The sequence below is a fragment of the Cryptomeria japonica genome, chromosome 4, assembly GCF_030272615.1.
Source record: "Cryptomeria japonica chromosome 4, Sugi_1.0, whole genome shotgun sequence".
Taxonomy (NCBI): domain Eukaryota; kingdom Viridiplantae; phylum Streptophyta; class Pinopsida; order Cupressales; family Cupressaceae; genus Cryptomeria; species Cryptomeria japonica.
In genome coordinates, this window is record NC_081408.1 from 462,671,529 (window position 1) to 462,692,976 (window position 21,448).

Consider the following 21,448-nt stretch of genomic DNA (forward strand, 5'->3'; position numbering starts at 1 on the left):
TCATGGGATGTGAAAAGATGGTTTATGAAGATAAAAATGAAGTTTTTGTAGTTTGGTTTGATGAATTGCCCTCTTTTGTGGAGAAAGATGAAGAAAACCTACTCAAACCAGCATCAACAACTGTTTCAGAACCTCCTTGGAGAGTGATGAGAGTTGTCATGAAGCAAAGTTCAGCTCACCTATTCAAAAGAGCAAAGCAGATATTGAAGAGGATACATTTTGGGATGAGATGGAACTGTTTTGTTCAAGCTTTGATGCCAAATTAGTATCCCATAAGTTAGAAGATCATGAGCAGCTTGAGAAAGATGAAAATCAAGAGTATATTTTCCAAGGTGAAGGTTTTGATAGTTTTTCAGGTCCTCAAGAAAGTTCTTCTAAGGCTGAAATAGAATATGTTATGCATAAGAGATCTACCCCAGAACTTGATGAAGATCATTTCATGAGTTCAATAGAGGAATTTTGTTCAAGTCTTGTGGACGATTCTCTCAAATCAGAAGTTTGTGAACAGCATACTGAGGAATGCAATGCAGTCATGTTTTCATTTCAATCACATGAAGATCCTTTCGTTCAGCATGAGATTGTCATGGTTGAAAAAACAGTTGTTCAAGTTGCAACTAATAAGAATGATTCAGTCCTTGTGCGATCAAGAGGATGTCCAATCAGACATCTTGCTTGATTGGAAGCCAATGGAAAGCCAAAGATTTCACTTGTTCCTAAGCTTGAAGATACACTTGAGGAAGAGACCAAACATGCATTTTCAGTTAAACAAGAGCAGTCTGATTTCAAAAATCTACTTTGGAGCAGCAGTACATATGATTCATTTCAAGAGGAAGGTGAATTTGTTCAACTTTTCCAAAGAGTGTTGCATCAAGTTCTAGTACACTTGTTCGTGATTCAATTCATTGTGGTTGCTAATGATCATGCAAGGTACCATAAGTTGTTGAAGAAAGGCAACTATTTTGCTGAGCCAGTGAATGGTTTCATTTGAAAGGTTTTCATTATGGCTAGTTTAGGATCGGTAGGTTTCCATTTTCAACAAGTGCAGTTGCACAATTTAGCATCTTGTTTTAAGTAGTTGCTTTGCATCAGTCATATCATCCTTCTTCTTGTCTGTGTCTTTGTTGCTTGACTCTGTAACCCAATGGATACTAAGGCACTTAGAGTTTTGGATTCTACTCCCTTCAATCGTTCCAACAAGGAAAGGAAGTTCCCTAGTTAGAGCCAATTGTTGTCCTCATGTTTGGATTTTCAAAAATGTGACAAACCCTACAAATTTTTGCTAAAAAAACATCATTTTTGTTACAAGGCACGTTTTACGAGGTGCAAAAGTCACATTTGTTAGTGTCAAATCATTGGGGGGTGTCTTTGCCATCATTGTCCAAGTTTTGGTGAATTTTGGTCTTCAAATTCCTAGCTTTTTGTGCAATTTCCGGTTTAAGAGCAGTCACTGCAAGTTGGAGATTTTACTCTTAAGGCACACTTCACATTTGTTAGTGTCAAATCATTGGGGGGTGTCTTTGCCATCATTGTCCAAGTTTTGGTGAATTTTGGTCTTCAAATTCCTAGCTCTTTGTGCAATTTCCGGTTTCAGAGCAGTCACTGCAAGTTGGAGATTTTACTCTTAAGGCACACTTCTTCAGGCAAAAAAAATTTGTTTGTTGTTGAACAGGACTGTTCTATGGTCCATCCACGATCCGCATTTCAAATTTGATCGCGTTTTAAGTTCATTTGCTATGTCTTTCCTTCAATTTCGGGTTTTGTCTTTCTGACTGCAGGTGGGAAATTTTATTTCTATTGCAGGTTAGGAGTTTCCTTTACGTTTTTGTGTTGTAGGGGTTTTTTCAAACGATTATAAGTGCACTTTATTTAAAACATAAAACTTGTAACTTACTTTTTATTTCCCCCCTTTTTTTGTCTTTTAAGTTGTTGTAGGAACTTTTTAGACAAATTACAAGTTTAATGAGAACTTGTAAGTTCTCATAAAAGTTCCTACTTTGTGCTTTTAACTTGTAATAGGGGTTTTATTTCCCTATTACAAGTCTTTTTAAGTTTTTAAAGTGATTTTGTGTTTTAATGAATAATGATGAACAACAGATACCCCAACCGGTACTGAGAGGGGGGGGTGAATCAGTACAAGTAAAAACTCTCTTAACAACTTATCTAGCTAAAGCAAAACCAACTGGTTATCACCATTACTGAACTTAACCATGGCGATACCGGTTAAACACAGTAAGACACCAGACACCATAAACTGATAGGTCTGAATACTTCAAATACGATCAATTGTGCAACATCAACTTCACCCATAAACATATGCATTTGGTATACTAAAAATACCATAACCTATTAACCCTGCATGCATAATCTTTCAACCAAATACTTCATAAACATCACATGAAAAATGCATTACACATAACACAGAGATTTTTCAAATGGAAACCCAAATGGGAAAAACCACAGTGGGGATAAATATCCACAAGCTTGTTTTGAACTCTTTTGAAGCTCGCCTTGTTAGGAGCCTAGTCCAGTTAAAGACTTTACAATAAGGTTCTGCTAGGAACCGATCCTGTTAGAGATCACCTGGTTAAGGGATGGCTATATACCCTGTTAAAGGTTACCTTGCTAGAGGATTTAAAGAACTCAATGATCTTGAGTCACCTGGTTACAGGTTTTACAATAAGCCTGTTAAAGCTACCCGGTAAAGGGATTTTTCATCGGTTGAAATGATTAGAAGACAACAGGAAAAACTACAATCTGATAACAGCACTACATGCCAAGGCAGATCCTTTTCATATCCTCTACTTCTACAATCACACTCTGCGGTTTCCCTCTTACTGGTCTGGTAAGTATCAAGTATCTCTTCACTCGGATACATACACACAACATTTTCCAACAACTTTTCAATAACAAACATCATTGACCTTATAGCCAACAGATAGGTCAATAACATAAACCTTAAACCCTAAGCATCTTAGGTTTACAACACAAGAGGTCCAATCCTGACTATCAAACATATTGCATAGAGCATTACAATTTCAAACAGATCACAAGACAATCTGCATCGTTCATTCATCACCGCACATGGGAATCAGTAACCCATCACGCTCTCTTCTCATACCACTAAGAAGAATGATCATTCCCGAGGTAGACTTCAAACACGGTCGATCTTCTTGTGCCTCAATCCTTCACGCGCACAAGGCTGATTTGGCACCTCGATCTCATTCACATCTCTTAGCTAACTCATCACAGAGTATCATCGGTTCATCGCACAAGCTGGATCGCCAAACCGATAACCCTAGAGTTGAGACTATCAACCGGTAATCACACTTAGTGAAACCCCGACACCAGTTCACTGAATCTCTTCAATCTGCATACCGGTTCACTTACACTTATTTGACATCAATCAGAACATATAGTATCATCATATCAACATACCGGTTCATCATATGCCAATGATATCCAACAATCTCCCCCTTTGGCATTGATGGCAATACTCAGTGTAGCATTGCAACTGAAAACCTCATAGACCAGTGTATCTGCATTATCAGATATCTTCTCCTTCATACATCAGATATCTTCTCCCCATACATCTATCATATATCTTCTCCCCCTTTGACAGCAATGCCAAAGTGGAGGCATAAGCTTCCAAAATCTACTATGCTGCTCCCCCTAAGGAGTAGCTTCCATCAAAACATCAATCCTGAAAGATTTGACGCTATAGTACTTGACTGATGTGGAGCACACAACCTTAGTTGACTTCATGAAGGGGCAGAACCCCTAATTCACCTCTCAAATAGGTAAATGTGGTCTTCGGTAAGGGCTTAGTGAATATATCTGCTAGTTGCTCCTTATTGGAAACATGTTGTAATACAACCTCCTTATTCTGAACTTTCTCTCTCAAGAAATGATATTTAAGCTAAATGTGCTTAGTTCTAGCATGCAATACCGGATTCTTTGAAATGTTTATTGCACTTGTGTTATCACAAAATATGTTCAACAGTTCAGATACAGGTACCTTGAAACCTTCCAATACATGCTTCATCCAAATTGCTTGAGTGCAGTTCATAAATGCTGCCACATATTCTGCTTCAGTTGTAGATTGAGAAGTACAGCTCTGCTTCTTGCTTGTCCACGATACTAATCTTCCACCGAGAAAGAACGCTCCACCAGTTGTGCTCTTTCGGTCGTCCACATTACCTGCCCAATCGACATCGGTATATACTTTGAGATTATAGTCACCATTATATGGATACCACAATCCATAATCAATTGTTCCTTTCAGATATCTAAGAATCCTCTTCACAGCAACCAAGTGGGATTCTCTTAGACATTTCTGAAAACGAGCTACTATGCACACTGCATGAGCAATATCTGGTTTGTTGTGCACCACATAGTGCAATATACCGATCATTGACTGATACTCCTTTTCATTTACTAGTGCTGAATCATCTTCTTTAGTCAGTTTACAGCCAGTTACCATCGGTGTACCAACCGGTTTGCTTTTATCCATGCCAAAAGTCTTCAATACCTCTTTGACATACTTGGACTGGGTAATAAAGATGCCCTCTTCCATTTGCTGAATCTATAAACCAATGAAGAACTTTATTTCTCCTATCAAAGACATCTCAAATTCTTTCTTCATTTCATCTGCAAATGCATGACTCATTTTATCATCTCCTCCAAAGATTATGTCATCCACAAACACTTCACAAATCAGAATCTGATCACCTTCTGATTTCAAGTAGATGTTGCTATATTCACTTGTTCTCTGAAATCCAATCTTCACAAGATGAGAGTGTAGTCTTTCATACCATGTCCTAGGTGCTTGTTTCAGTCCATACAGGACTTTGTGTAATCTACACACCATGTCACTATCTTCTGATAAGGCAAACCCTTCTGGTTGCTCTATATACACTTCTTCTTCTAGGATTCCATTCAAAAAAGCAGACTTCACATCCATCTGATAGACCTTCAATCCCTTAAATGCTGCAAATGAAAGTAGCATTCGAACACCTTCTAGTCTAGCCACAAGAGCAAAGGTTTCTCCATAATCTTCTCCCTCCTAAGCGTATCCCTTACATACAAGCCTAGCCTTGTTCCTGACAACTGTGCCTTCCTCATTCAACTTATTCCTGAAGACCCATTTGGTACCTGACATTTTTATGTTCCGGTCTGGGCACCAAAGACCATGTTGCATTCTTTTCTATCTAATCTAGCTCCTCTTCCATTGCTTTAATCTAGTCTTCATCTGTAAGAGAGTCTCTGGAAGTCTTGGGTTCAAATTCAGAAATCATGCAAGAGTTCTCCTTCACTTTTCTTCTAGTGAGTATCCCTGCATCTTTATCTCCTATGATTTTCTTTGGATCATGATGCAACTTCACATATCTATGAATGATTCTAGCCTGGTCTGCTAGCTTTTCTTCTTCTTCTCCACTAACATCTTCTTCTTTTCTCATTGCAGCTTCTACCGATATAGGAACACTAAGATCTTTACAAGTTTCTTTCTTAACCGGTTCCCAGAAGGCTATACCTGGTTCATCTTCCACTTCTTCGCTGCATGTTACCTCAGGTTCCTCAGGGGATTTATCAACCCTGACATTGATACTTTCAACAATTTTTTGAGTTCTATTGTTGTAACACTTGAGAGCTTTGCTCCTAGTGGAATATCCCAGAAATATTCCTTCATCACATTTTGCATCAAATTTGCTCAAATGCTCACCTCTCTTGATATAGCGCTTACTACCAAACACTTTAAAGTAACTCACATTGGGAGTTTTTCCGGTCCAATACTCATAAGAGGTTTTATCTTTGCCTTTCTTGACGAGTACCTGGTTCATAGTATAGACTGCAGAGCTCACCGCTTCTCTCCAAAAAGTGTGAGCTACCTTTCCTTGGATCAGCATTGTTCTAGCCGCTTCAACTACAGTCCTGTTATTTTTTTCTGCTATGCCATTCTGTTGTGGTGTCCTTGGGGCAAACAACTATCTGTTGATACCGTTATCTTCACAATACTTATTGAATTCATGAGAAGTGAATTCTCCTCCTTGATCAGTTCTCAGGCACTTTATTGTTTTACCACTTTCTTTCTCTACTAATGCTCTGAAAGCTTTGAACTTTCCAAATGCTTCAGACTTGTCTTTCAAGAATGTGACCTACATCATTCTTGAGCAGTCATCAGTAAGAATCATAAAATACCTATCTCCCTGAATACTTCTAGTTTTCATAGGACCACACAAATCAGTATGCACAAGATCAAGTAAATTTTCTGCTGAAAAAGACTTACCTTTAAAAGTTGAGGAAGACATCTTCCCAAGTTGACATTCTCTGCACAAAGAATTTTCAGGTTTGTCCAGCAACGGTAATCCTCTTACCGCCTTGATCTTACCAGCTTTAACAATGTTGTCAAAGTTCATATGACAAAGTCTCCTATGCCATATCCAACTATCATCAAACTTAGTCATTAGACACTGTATTATCTTGGCATTCAACTGAAATAAGTTACCTCTGGTCTGCTTACTAGTCGCTATAACTTCACCACTCTTCCCAATTATACTATAAATTCCAGAATTAATCCTTTGTCATTCAATTGAGCAACACTCAACAGGTTATGCTTAAGACCTTCTACCCAGTAGACATCATCTACACTGCTCTTTCCATTACGTGAGATGGATCCTTTACCTTTTACCAAGCATGGTGCATCGTTGCCAAATCTGACAACACCTCCATCATATTCCTCCAGAGATAAAAACTTGCTCCAGTCGCCAGTCATATGGTGAGAACAACTACTATCAATTATCCACTCATTGGAGTTGTCAATGCGGGAGACGAGCTTTCTTGTCTGACACTTCTTCCTTTACTGCTACAAACAGTATGTCTTCATTTTCTTCATCCTCTGATTCTTCATCAGTGAAACCTTCATCCACAACAACTAGACAATTTCTTGTATTTCCACTTTTATATTTTCTGAACCTCTCTGGTTTATCCTTATTGTCATTGTTACGACAGCTAACAGCTATATGTCCTATCTTATTGCCGGAAAAACATTTTAAAGGAAGTTTACCTCTATATTTTCCGGTTCCCTTCGGAAGTCTTTTAGCAAGAAGAGATTCCAACTCCATCAGAATCTCTTCATCATCCATATCTCTGCATTTTCTGGATTCATAACTGGTACTAGTTTCGTTTCCTTTTCTGGATGGTACAGTAGATGCTTTAAAGGCTGACTCAGTCTTCTGAACACTACCATCAATTCAACTCATATGTAGTTAATTTTGCAATAATAGAATCTAAGGATACCTTGGTCTTATCAATAGACCTCAGTTCCTGGATAGCAGCAACTTTGATTGCATAGATTGGTAATAATGATCTGAGGACTTTACTAACAACAGTGCTATCATCAATAGTTCCACCAGTGCTTTTGATGTCACCAACCACAGTCTTAATCCCAATGCCATACTGCTGAATGGTTTCACCTTCAACCATCCTCATATCCTCAAATTTACCTCTAAGGCTTTCTTCCTTAGCTTGCTTTACATGCTCATCACCACCATAGATGTTTTCCAGTGCATCACATACATCCTTAGGTGTGTCCTTGTCTTGAACATTAATAAACTCAATATCTGACAGGCTGCTGATAAGAGCTTCCATGACTTGCCCATTTTCCTGGATTTCTCTCTTCTGATCATCAGTCAAAGTGCCAGTGGGAGTAACAAAGGCATTCTCAACATAGCTCCAGTGTTGAGCACCCATACTCTATTGTAAATCTTCATTATGTCCTTCCATATCTTAAAGTTATCTCTATTGAACTTAGGACCTTCCCTCTTCATCATTACAATAGGATCTTTTACCTCAAGCGGTTAAGCTTATATCACCGAGGACCTGGAGGCGCTCTGATACCAATTGATGAATAATGATGAACAGCAGATACCCCAACCGGTACTAAGAGGGGGGGGTGAATCAGTACAGGTAAAAACTCTCTTAACAACTTATCTAGCTAAAGCAAAACCAACTGGTTATCACCATTACTGAACTTAACCATGGCGATACCGGTTAAACACAGTAAGACACCAGACACCATAAACTGATAGGTCTGAATACTTCAAATACGATCAATTGTGCAACATCAACTTCACCCATAAAGATATGCATGTGGTATACTAAAAATACCATAACCTATTAACCCTACATGCATAATCTTTCAACCAAATACTTCATAAACATCACATGAAAAATGCATAACACATAACACAGATTTTTCACGTGGAAACCCAAATGGGAAAAACCACGGTGGGGATGAATACCCAAAAGCTTGTTTTGAACTCTTTTGAAGCTCGCCTTGTTAGGAGCCTAGTCCAGTTAAAGACTTTACAATAAGGTTTTGCTAGGAACCGATCCTGTTAGAGATCACCCGATTAAGGGATGGCTATATACCATGTTAAAGGTTGAAACCATGTTAAAGGTTACCTCGCTAGAGGATTTAAAGAGCTCAATGATCTTGAGTCATCTGGTTACAGGTTTTACAATAACCCTGTTAAAGCTACCCGGTAAAGGGATTTTCCATCTATTGAAATGATTAGAAGACAACAGGAAAAACTACGATCTGATAACAGCACTACATGCCAACGCAGATCCTTTTCATATCCTCTACTTCTGCAATCACACTCTGCAATTTCCCTCTTACTGGTCTGGCAAGTATCAAGTATCTCTTCACTCGAATACATACACACAACATTTGCCAACAACTTTTCAATAACAAACATCATCGACCTTATAGACAACAGATAGGTCGGTAACATAAACCTTAAACCCTAAGCATCTAAGGTTTACAACACAGGCGGTCCAATCCTGACCGTCAAACATATTGCATAGAGCATTACAATTTCAAACAGATTACAAGACAATCTGCATCATTCATTCATCACCGCACATGGGAATCAGTAACCCATCACGCTCTCTTCTCATACCACTAAGAAGAAAGATCATTCTCGAGGTAGACTTCAAACGCGGTCGATCTTCTTGTGCCTCAATCCTTCACGCGCACAAGGCTGATTTGCACCTCAATCTCATTCACATCTCTTAGCTAACTCATCACAGAGTATCATCGATTCATCGCACAAGCTGGATCGCCAAACTCATAACCCTAGAGCTGAGACTATCAACCGGTAATCACACTTAGTGAAACCCTGACACCGGTTCACTGAATCTCTTCAATCTGCATACCGGTTCACTTACACTTATTTGACATCAATGACAACATACATTATCATCATATCAACATACCGGTTCATCATATGCCAATGATATCCAACAATCTGCACGATTTCTTCTGTTTTAGGTGTGATTTGTTTGCAAAAAGTTCGTGAATTTATTTTGCATTTTCATGGTATCTTTGCCTGCAAGTAGGGTTAAATCCGACCCTCTGTAACTCAAATCTGTTTTTTGCTGCAAATCCGGAGCTCGTAGGGTTTAAACCTCTATTCAGCATCACTTGGAGCTAAGAAATCTACAGCGCTGCTAGAGTTTCGAAAAACAAAAATATATTTTTTATATATTTTTGCAGACTTTTTTTGATTTTGTGTCAGGGTGTTGGATTTGTTATTCATGCCTTGAAATTTGTGCCACAGTGTTGCCATCTTAAGTGCATTGGCATTCATGCCTTGAATTTTGTGGACTCTGATTTTCAACCTTTTCTGTTTACCTCATTTTTCATGCCTCGAAAAGGGTGCAAGATGGCTTCTTTGACAAACATAATGTTGGAAGAAGACAACACCTGGAAGTAGCGAATGATGACCATCTTTGAATATCACCGCCTTGATGCACTCGTTCTGGGTACGAAATCTTGTCCTGCAACACCCAGATAGGACCAGGAGAAATTTGATGAGTGCAACCGAGAAGTCGTAATGCTTATAAAACTCTATGTTACTGATGATTAGCTGTCGCAAGTGTTGTCCAACAAGACAGCTGCAGAGATCTAGACTCATTTGAAAGATCTCCATGAAGCATCAGACAAGAGTCGTGAGTTCTCTCTGAAGAGCCAGTTGTTTTCCATCATGAGTCCTGAACAGATGTCTTTACAGGACCATCTCACAAAAATCAAGGACATTCGTGATCAGTTGGAAGCGGTTGGCTGAAAGATGGAGGAAGAAGACATGGTAGTTATCACTCTGAAAAGTCTACCAAAGTCTAATGAGTTCTTTATTGAGATGCTCAACATTACTTCAACTTATGTTGACTTGAAGTTTCCAGAGCTGTGCAACAGACTTCTCTAGTAGGATCGGTAGAAAAAACAGTTCGACAATGGTGCTAGTTCGTCCTCCATAGAACAAGCTTTCGCAGCCAAATCATTTCAAAAGGATAAAGGCAAATCTCAATCTTCTAAGCAAAGAACTTTGCTTTGTCATTAGAAGGCTCGAAGAATGACATTCAACACAATTATTGCAACAATTATGGTCACATGAAGAAGGATCGTCGGTCTCGCTTGGCTTTTGAACAAAAGAAGCAAGGAGGGTCTTAGCCAAAAGCAAATGTTTTCGAGCACACTGAGTAGAAGGAATCTACCTTTTACGCCTTTATGGCTAAAAGACTGCAAATCATGTGAAGTCCTCTGCTTGGTATATTGATTTAGATGCTTCTCGACACTTCACTCATCGATGTGACTGGTTAATAGAATATCAACCTTTCACCGATTCTATGATCTTTGGATGAGGGGAAGAGTATATAGTTGTCGACAAGGGCAATGTGTAGATTCAATCTGGTGGGAGGAATTTAATTTTCCTTAATGTATACTGTGTTCCCCGCATGGAACTCAACCTTCTCTCTATCAGTCAAATTATGAGACAATCTCCTTGACTTGATGTGGTCTCCAGTTCGCACAAATGTAGCATTGTTGATAGGGAGACTCGTACTACAATTTTTGTGGGTATTGAAGATCATGGTCTTTATAGACTTGTTGACACTAGAGATTCTCAAGAGCACGCCATGGCAGCAAAACGTTCTTCAATCAGTAATCTCTAGCATCAGCGATATGGCCATCTGAACATACACTCTCTCAGCTTGTTCGAGAGGATCTGGTTCATGACTTACCTAAGATTCAGACTCAGGAATCAGGAAGTTTACGAAGCTTGTCAGGATAGAAAGCAGCATCGAACTCCATTTACAGATTCTTCGCGAGCTTCTAAGGTATTGCAATTGATTCATGTTGACATTTGTTGTCCGATGAACACTCCTTCCATTATTAGGTCCAAGTATTTTCTGTTATTTGTTGATGATTTTAGTCGCAAAATGTGGGTGTATTTTCCTAAACAAAAATCAGAGGTGTTTATAGCATGTTTAAGCAATTTAAGGCCTTAGTGAAAAAAGAATCTAGTAAAAAATAATCACTCTTAGGCTAGATAATGGGGGGGAATTTTGTTCTTCTGCTTTCTCTGACTTCTGTGTGAAACATTGCATTAAGCGTCATCTTACTACACCCTACACCCCTCAACAGAACGATGTTGTTGAGCAAAGAAACCACACAACAACGGAGATGGCTCGTTCTATGATGGAACATAGAAGTGTTCCGAAGAAATTTTGGGTGGAAGCAATTTACACTACAGTCTATCTTCTGAATCGATCTCCCTCAAAGGTAGTTAAGAAGGCTTCAGAGGAAGCCTGGTCTGGCAGGAAGTGCAAAATTAGTCACTTGAAAGTATTTGGCTCTTTTGCATATGTCTGGATGCCAAATGCCAAGCGCACAAAGCTAGATTCTAAGAGTTAAAAACTCATGTTCACTGGGTACAGTGATAACCACAAAGCTTATCAGCTGATTGAGGTAGACACTGATTGTCTCATATTCAATCGGGATGTTTTTGATGAAGAACGAGGGCCTTTTCAGCTCTCTTCTCCTGTTTTGAGCCCTAAGTATCAACGTCTGAAGGCTAACGATTTGGGTGTCCGTCTTTTGTTAGGTCCACTTTCCTCAGGATAATCTTGAGCAGCATCCTAATGACTTTGTTATTGACATTTCCGGTGATATTGATCCACCTGTTTTAGATGTTGGTACTTCTACTCTCCAACCTAAGTGGTGGGCCAAGACTATTGGTGATCTTCATGAATGTTGAGCTCATTGAGGGTAGATCGTCTAGACACAAGAGAAAACAATAGCATACAATCAATTTTGCTCTCATGCCCAACTTTCACAGTGCTTATGAGCCTTAGACATATGCAGAGGCTAAATGCATACCTAAGTGGGAACAAGCTATGGAAGCTGAACTCCGTAGTCTTCTGAAGAACAACACTTGAGTCCTATCTAATCTTCCACCTGGGAAAAAGCCCATGCGTTGCAAATGGGTGTATAAAGTTAAGTATAAGGCTGATGGAACCCTTGATAAGTACAAGGCTTGGCTAGTTGCTCGAGGTTTCTCACAAAAAGAAGGCATTGACTATGAGGAGACTTTTGCTCCTATAGGCAAAATAAGTACAATTTGGCTCATCCTTGCCTTGTCAACCTAGTTTGGTTGGAAAGTCCATCAAATGGACGTCAAGAGTGCATTCCTCAATGGTGAGTTGCCGGAAGAAGTCAATATGACACAGCGTCCTAGTTTCAAGGTTGCTGATAAAGAACACCAGGTATGCAGACTAGTGAAAGCACTCTATGGCTTGAAAAAGGCTCCTCAAGCTTGGTACATAAAAATTGATAAGTACCTTTGTGATCAAGGCTTTCAAAGGAATCCTTTTGATTCCAATATGTATGTCAAAACTATTGGTGGTGATATTCTTTTGCTTTTCATCTTTGTTGATGATCTAATTATCACTCTTAGTTCAGCACTTTTGATCGAGCAGATCAAACAAAGTTTGTACTAGTCCTTTGAGATGACAAACTTGGGACTTTTGCATTACTATTTAGGTTTTGAGGTTTGGCAAACTGATGGCAGTATCTTTATCTCTCAGTCAAAGTATGCCAAGAGTCTGCTTGATAAGTTTCGGATGCAAGATTGCAAACCTACCTCTAGTCCTACGGAAAAAGGGTTGAAGTTGTCAGCCAAATCAGATTCACTCGAGGTGGATGAATCCTTGTTCAAGCAACTAGTGGGCATTCTCATCTATCTCACCGCCACTAGACCTGACCTAAGTTATGTTGTGAGTTACCCCTCTCACTTCATGCCAGCCCCTACCTCTGAACACTGGGTTGCAGCGAAGCATGTGTTGAGATATGTGAAGGGCACTTTTGTCTTTGGCATTCTATATGGCAGAAGCAAAGATCCTAGACTCATTGGTTTTACAGACTCAGTTTGGGCGGATTTTGTTGATGACAAGAAATCAACATGGGTATGTGCAGGATCGTGGTGGGCCAAACAGGCCCTTAATTGGCAATGAAAATCAAAAAAACAAATTTAGGCAACTTGACATAAAAATTTGAATAAGTTACCAACATTATTTCAAAAATATGCAAGAATTAAATCTATAGCAAATTGAATGTAGTTTCTAAGCTACTAGTTTTTTTTTTTAAAATAAGATAAATCTATTTGACAAAAAATTGAAATTTCAATGCAATAGTACTAAAATTTTAGGAAAAAGATAAGAAGCAGGTGTCTGTCTGACCACCCTAACAACAATCAAATCATAGTATTTTTTTTTCGATTTTAGATTTAAGTAGAACACTCATGTCCAGATGTGACACATTTTTTTGTTTTTGTTTTTTTGAAATAATTAATTAATTATGATTTTTTTACAACTTTTCAAAAATATAAAAACTCATATATTTGACCACCATAACTTGGTCAAAACTTTATGAAATTCATTTTTTTTAAATCCTATAGCATACGAAGCATAGAATGTGATGCATGTTTTGGATTCAAAACATGTGATACCATACGAACGTTTTAGATATTTTTCAATCAGGACTTTAGTCAGAATATCGCCACTTTTTGGCCCCTCATGATCCTACACATACCCACATCTAGGTATGTCTTCAGTCTGGGAATAGGTGTAGTCACATGGACTAGCAAGAAGCAACAAACGGTAGCTCTTTCCTCGACCAAAGCTGAATATCGGGGAACTATTAAAGTAGCTTGTGAGGCAATTTGGCTTCGTAGGATGCTTTCGAACGTGCAAATGTCTCAAGAAGAGCCTTCACCCCTCTTCTGTGACAATCAAGGGGTGCTCAAACTTGCCAAAATTCCGGTCTTCCATGAAAGAACCAAGCATATTGAACTTCATTGTCATTTCATCAGACAGCTTGTTGAAGATGGATTAGTTCAGTTGCAGTATATTCCAACAGAGGATCAAACTATAGACATCCTCACCAAGTCTCTGAGCTTGGACAAGATTGTAAAATTTAGAGGGCATCTTGGTGTAGTTGACAAATTGACCATTAAGAGAGGGTATTAGATTAATATTAAAATATCTTATTTAATGGTCAATATTGTATTTCTACATAGATAGATTTCTTTCTATTTTTTTCTTTAGTTTACTGATTGTTTCATTTCATTAGGAAACAATATGTCTAATTGCCTATATATGTACATTGATTCTTTGAATAATACAAGCAATTACCATTAATTTCAACACATGGTTTAGTTTTTTGTCATCTTATCTACTTTGAGTGTTAAATAGAATTTTCCATGTACACATAGCAGATATCTTTCAATTCAAATCAACAAGATCAAAAAAGTTAAATCTAGATTTTATTTTGGTGGGGTTCATGTCCAAAGAGATAGCATTTTGAGGTATCAGCGCTTGTTGTGCATTCCTCTCTATGAGAGAAGTTTGAGGTTCCAGCCCTTGTTTCACCCTCTACGAGTAGGTATGGTGAATGTCATGTGAGAGACTCCATGACTTAGCATTTGTGCATACTCACCCTCTGGGAGTAGCCATGGTGGTTGTGACTATGCAACTCAGATGTCGAGAAGGATTCCTCCCTAGCTAAGAGGGAGTGTTGATGTTTATAGCGTCGGTCAGTATCCTTCTCTGAGCCGACAGAGCAAAACTAAATGTCTAATTGGCCTTCCGGCCGACATTTTGCTAGATCGAGTCATATGTGTATCGATTTAATATTTATATACTCTTGCCGATTTTTGTATTTGAAATTACTACTAAATGTAATCCCACCATCTTTTGTGAAAAGTCGGGTTAATTATAATACAACCAATGTCTAATAAATGAGACGTGTTGGTTGGTAAGAAGCCGACTTTTGGTATAAGTCGTGTTGCTTGATCATGATGTGGTTGGGTATATAGATCGGTGCACTCCATCTCCTTTGGTAATTCGAATTTATCATAAAAGCATATCGTATTCTTCTTCGACATCATAGTGATATTCTTCAGCAGTTCGAATCTCCCACACAGCAAGCAGATCGTGTTCATCCTTAAGCAGTGATGTATTCATCTTCAGCAGATCGTATCTTAGTATATCTTCACACAGCAGTTGCATAGACAGTGAGTGGACTGCACTTCTCATACACAGCAGATCGTATATATTCCTCACACTTGTGAATGGTAGATTGAAGTGTTCAATAAATTGTTTGATGCTAGCTTCAAGGAGTGGAGCAAATTCATTGTAAAGACATCTTGTAAATTGATAAATACGATAAGGAACATCATTGCTGGGTTTTTCACCTTCAAGAGGAGGGTTTTCCCAGGGTAAATTTTGTGCATTTGTGTTTGAATTATTTCTATCTAATCTGATCACTAAAACTCAACAAAGATTGATTGGTTATTTGGTCCCTACAGTGGTGGCCTTGTAAAAGATTCTTTGGAAAGAAATAATTTGTATTCCTAGCTAAATGGCCTAAATTTAATGCTAATTTAGGCTTGTCATATCATTGCTTTGCTTGATGAATATTACAATGTTATAGTTTCATTTTTTTTCTTAGTCTCATTACTAGAAATGAAGACATAATGTTATGTGTAGTTCATCTTTGTCTTCATAACATTTTATCCTTCCCTCAAGTTGTAGTAGAAAAACCCTTGGATGCATAGAATCAGTTGGCTACATAAATTTTGCAGCGATAAAATGTTAATTTATTTTATCCTATTGGAATGCAAACATGCTTATTGTAGTTGTTTTGAGGTCTTACTAAGTTTTCAAAGTTTTCAGAGTTTGTTATGATGGTCCATTGTCATGACAAAACATTCTTTTCATATTAATAATAATTTGGAATGTAGTGTTCGTTAGTAACATTTTACCATCCACTCACATCATACGACAAGATTAGAGGTTTACTTGCATTTAATTCAGTGAATTGTTTCGTTGTTAACTTAGCAATAACTTATCATCTTCATACAAAACTTACCAAAGAATCATTTAGTAGCAAAGCTTACATGGTACACTACATTCTTCCATTTTAGACAAAATTTTCATTTGGACAATTCATGGATTAAACTCTCTATTTTATTTGCTCTCTATATCTCTATGCTATGGAAATCTTTTTAAATTTTAAGAACAAGTAGATTTTGTCTCTTTTTCAATATTTTTTGAAGTTTTTTAAAATCCAATATTTTCCACAAATTTTTCCCGTTTACATCCCAATTTTTTCAAAAACTTTAATACTTTTTGTTTGCCGATTTTTTCCCCAAAAGACTTTTGCTGCTATGTTAACCCTTATTCCAAAAATAAGAAAATACCTCTGTAAATACCTTTATTCAACAAATTTGACTCCTATGGAGACTCACAAATTTGGATTGCTCTATAAGCACACTATAAAGTACCTGGCAGGCATCTCCAACCAGGAATGGGTTTTCGTCCACTTTTTGAACTTACAAGGGTTTCCATCCTCAAGAGTCTAAACCTGTGACCAAGTTCTCCAAACCTTATAAAATAATTTCTTGTATCATGGCATCACCTATTTGGTAACCACTCCAATAATAAATATTAATTTAATATTTGGATCATAAGTGACTTTAATAAAGTTTTATTTTTTTAACTTTAAAAGACACCTTATATTAAATAATTAATTAAATATTAATTGCCAAAAGAAAACTAAAAACAAAATAATAATTTAATTAATTTATTATTTATTTTCAGAGCTGTCAAAAACGGGACATTAAATCCTCCTAGGATTTTCAACCTCAGTCCTATTAGCCTCAACCATTTTATGACCATTACCAAGTCTTGCATTTGGAAATTTACAATGGTTGATGATGATATCATTGGATTTTCTCACCTACGCCTTTCTGCAAAGTGCAAACACATGAAAGCATTGCTTTTCAAGCTTGAACACGTGGTTTGATCCTCCTAATATCAATGCTTCATTGGTTCATTGATAAGTCCCTCTCTCACATGGTAAATTATACTCAATGTTGTGGTTCAAGGGTTTTCACCATTTCTGCTTACCCTCTCTTGATTTGTTTTTTTCTTTTCCTTTGTAATTTTTGTTTAGATATTTTCATAGCCTAGGGTATTCTTACCCTAGTTCTTCTAGAGCATAATCAGCTATACATTTGAGTTCAATTTGACCGAGTTTGGTCATTTGCAGACATTAATATAACTAGTTTCTTTTTAAATTTCTTATGCATGCCCATGACATAGTCACAAAGGCACTACATTTAGGTACAGTCTCTCAATTAAAATGGTTTGAACAGTGCCATAGCATTTACCATGATTAAAATATATTCAGATACATTTCCAAGGGTTTTCTTCCACCAAATCATCTTTTTGGGGTAGTGAAAGGCATTATAAGGCCTAATATGTATGAGAAGTATGAAGATGCATTAATAATAATGTTTTGTTTGTTAATAAATGTTGCTAGAAAATTTCTATCTATTTCTAACACATTTCCAAGGGTTTTCTTCCACCAAATCATCTTTTTGGGGTAGTGAAAGGCATTATAAGGCCTAAAATGTATGAGAAGTATGAAGATGCATTCATAATAATGTTTTGTTTTTAATAAATGTTGCTAGAAAATTTCTATCTATTTCTAACACATTTCCAAGAATTTTGCAAGCAGTATGGCAAATTTCCTTGCAACATACAACTTGAGTGGCAAACCCTCTGCCACAATGGAAACCCAAAAGCAATGTATCTAAGTTCAGAAAAAATAGCATTGCAATTAGACAAGACACACATACCGGGCATGTGTCCATTTCTTGTGTGTGTGCTTGTGTGTGCGTGTGTGTGTGTGTGGACAAATGTGGTCATAGTGAATATGTACTAGGCTATTTGAAAATATCAGATTCAAAGCAATCACTTATTCCATACCATGATTTTCCTCTACTATTGTTTTTTATGTCTATGATCTATATTTTCCATGGAAACTGTTATCACATTGTGTTTTTTGTAAGATTATCTAGGACCACTTAGCATTAAACACCCACATCAACTCCCATCCTTTGGAGGATTGCTTTAAGTATGACACTCAGCCTAGCTAATGTTACTAGTATTACTCAAAAGTGGCAAGAAGGGAACCAAATTAAGCCCAAACATTTGTTCCAAAAGTCTGCAACAAGGTATTGTATTTGAAATTACTTGTCAATCAATATTGGGCTCATAGCTAATGACATTGAATCCATTTATAAATGGTATGAAATCAATAGTTTAATTGCTTATTATGTTGATTGAATGTCCTCACAGCAATCTCTTGCTGCTTGGGTCAAGTAAGTCTAGGAGCCATGTGGCATCAAGCTACTATTCATAACATAACCAAAGGCTTTTGGGGTTTTTTGAACGGGCCAAACTTAACATTATTGGCCGAGTTCACCTATCGATTTATGTGTAACAACTTGATGGTGCTCTCAATATGTACTTGTGACTTTGATGTTTCTAAGTAAGGATCTTTTCATTGTTTGGGTTGAATTTCCAGTTTTTCCATCCCATTGTGGACCTTCTTCAACCAAATATCCAAGCAATTAGGTCATCTAACCTATCATAACACAAGCACATTTTAATCAATCTGCCCCAATAATTGTGTCTACATTGAGTTCAACCTTTCTAAAGACTCAAAAGAATCTTTAGACATTCAAGTTGGGACCTATCACTTTCCTCAAAAAATGTTGTACATTGTTATATGGTTGCTATGTATTGAATGCCATAAAAGCATTTTTCTCGAATTCAAAAGTTGAATGAGTAGGTTTGTTTATCTTTCCTTCTCTAAGAAATATTTGCCAACCTACAAAAAGATTATTACTTGCCTCTCCGCCAATAGATTCAAATACTCAATAAATGCCTCATTGTTGTTAGCATTTTGATTTGTACCTTTCTGTGCTACACAAAAAAGATAGCTGCACAATAAAACTACTATTTCAATTAGAAGTTGTTTATAAATTAAAAGCTAAAATAAAACTAGCTTGCAATTTACAATATTTACAATAATTTTTGGGGTGGTTCATGTTCATGCTGAAAAATGTAAATACATATATTTTTTGTTATACCTAGCATAAAAGGTTAATAAGAAGTGTTCCGCGGAAACGCGTTCCCCCCCCCTCAAGCCCATGTTTCTGAGACAAAGACGTTTCTGAGACAGGGAGACAGGGACTTGGCGTCTCCCGCCATCCCGCCACTGTCGTCAGTGCTCCGCCGGAGACACGGAAACGACGTCTCCAAGTTTCCTTGGGAGACGTCTCCAAGTCTCCTTGGGAGACTCCCAAGCGTTTCCAAGTCTCCTTGGTAGACCCCCAAGCATCTGCTTGGGAGACCCCCTACCGTCTCCAAGTCTCCTTGGGAAACTCCCAGGCGTCTCCAAGTCTCCTTGGGAGACTCCCAAGCATCTCTTGAGGGGCAAGGAGACTTGTAGGGATCTCCCATCCGACGTCTCCAAGGCTCCTTGGGAGACTCCCAGGCATCTCTTGAGGGGCAAGGAGACTTGCAGGGATCTCCCATCCGACATCTCGAAGACTCCTTGGGAGAGTCCTAGGCGTCTCTTGAGGCGCAAGGAGACTTGCAGGAGTCTCCCGTTCGAACACGTCAGACTCAAAAATCAATTGAAATTTTTATTTTTTCTAATTTTGAGCGATTTGAGCATCTTGCCATTTTGTCTTTTGTAATGTTGTTGCTATTTGCTACTCATTGTAATCATTGTAATGATGTATCATGTAATCAACTTTGTCATATCAGATATCCATATGATATTTTAATAATAGAAATTTCCAAATTGACAATTTCATTTGTCAAATTTTATTTAGCAGTTAGCATTCAAGAAATCATTGTATTTAGATTTAATATTTCAAATTTTGCTATTTTGTAATTTTACTAATTTCCTATAGTTCATTTGAAATGTAATTCTTATACTATTATACATCTTTTCACAACTAGTTTTTCAAGTACTATAAGTATATGTATAACTATATCAGCACCACCACCCCGCCACCCCTCGTCGTCGTCCCCCCGCCATCCCCTCGCTGTCCCCAAACTTAGGCCCTTTGTCCCCCCATCCCCGAAACCCATCCCTGTGTCCCCCCATCCCCAACGAGGGTGGAACACTGTTAATAAGCTCTTTCAACAATATGATGCAGTCATGGATGGAGGATCCAATGAAGGATTATCCAACCATGTAGCCAAATGCCCCAAACAGCACAATATCAATAGGAATTACAAGTAAATCAAAATTCTCATATTCAATTAATTACAACTTGTGACAAAGGCTTATTACATGCAGGCCACAACCTTTTATTTGTTACTACTAATGAAGACTATTGCAACTAATTGATTCGACATATATTCAACACTTTTGTTGACAACAAACTTTGCTTCATCAAACACCAAAACCTACATCCTCCTACTTGCACTTGGGACTTCCAATTATTTTCCCTTGATTCTTTTGTACTCCTTGAAATCTTCCAATGGTTGTAGATGATAAATATATAGCAATTGCCAACCTTCCAAGCAATCCACATCAGCTTCAAGGTGGGACAAAGTTCAATATTCTATAAAATGTGTCACTGGCCAGAAATAACAAACTTACAAATTCAAATGCTTAAAAGGTGGAGAATGTGGTACATAGCATACATCCCCAATGATCAATTAAATCCTTAAAAAATGTTTCTCTATTGGGGAAAACCCCAAATACCTTGTTTCATATTGGAACTATCACAATTACGCCCAACAGCCTACCCAAAGACACTCTCAAGCCAATTTACAATCTTTTACTAATCCAAATCACCCCAAATATTAACATGGTATCCATCAACAATATCTATAGCTCTGCTCAAACCACAAACACAAAATATAAACTGCAGTCAAATACAGTAGCTTCTTTAGAAACTAACTGATAAATTAAAACATGTGACCAAACAAATCAAAACCATTTTTGTTTGATGCAAGATTGCCCTTGCTCCCTAGGATGCTTTTTGACTTAAAACAAGTCCTATGACTACACAATTATGTCATTAAGCTAAAAATAGACACTAAGCAAAGTACACAAGAAGTTGGATAGGCCTAGACATAAACACAAACAATTAAATTGAATGTAAAAACTTGGTACAAAGTTGCAAGACACATCTTCAAGCTCCCTTATGATAAAAAGCTTCAAATTCACCAAAGC

General features: G+C 37.6%; 1 protein-coding gene across 1 annotated transcript in view; it reads right to left on the bottom strand.

Annotated features, from left to right (window-relative positions):
- LOC131077354 (insulin-degrading enzyme-like 1, peroxisomal) overlaps positions 1-21,448 on the bottom strand; it is a 266,966-nt gene that overhangs the window by 112,847 nt on the left and 132,671 nt on the right. The window lies entirely within an intron of this gene.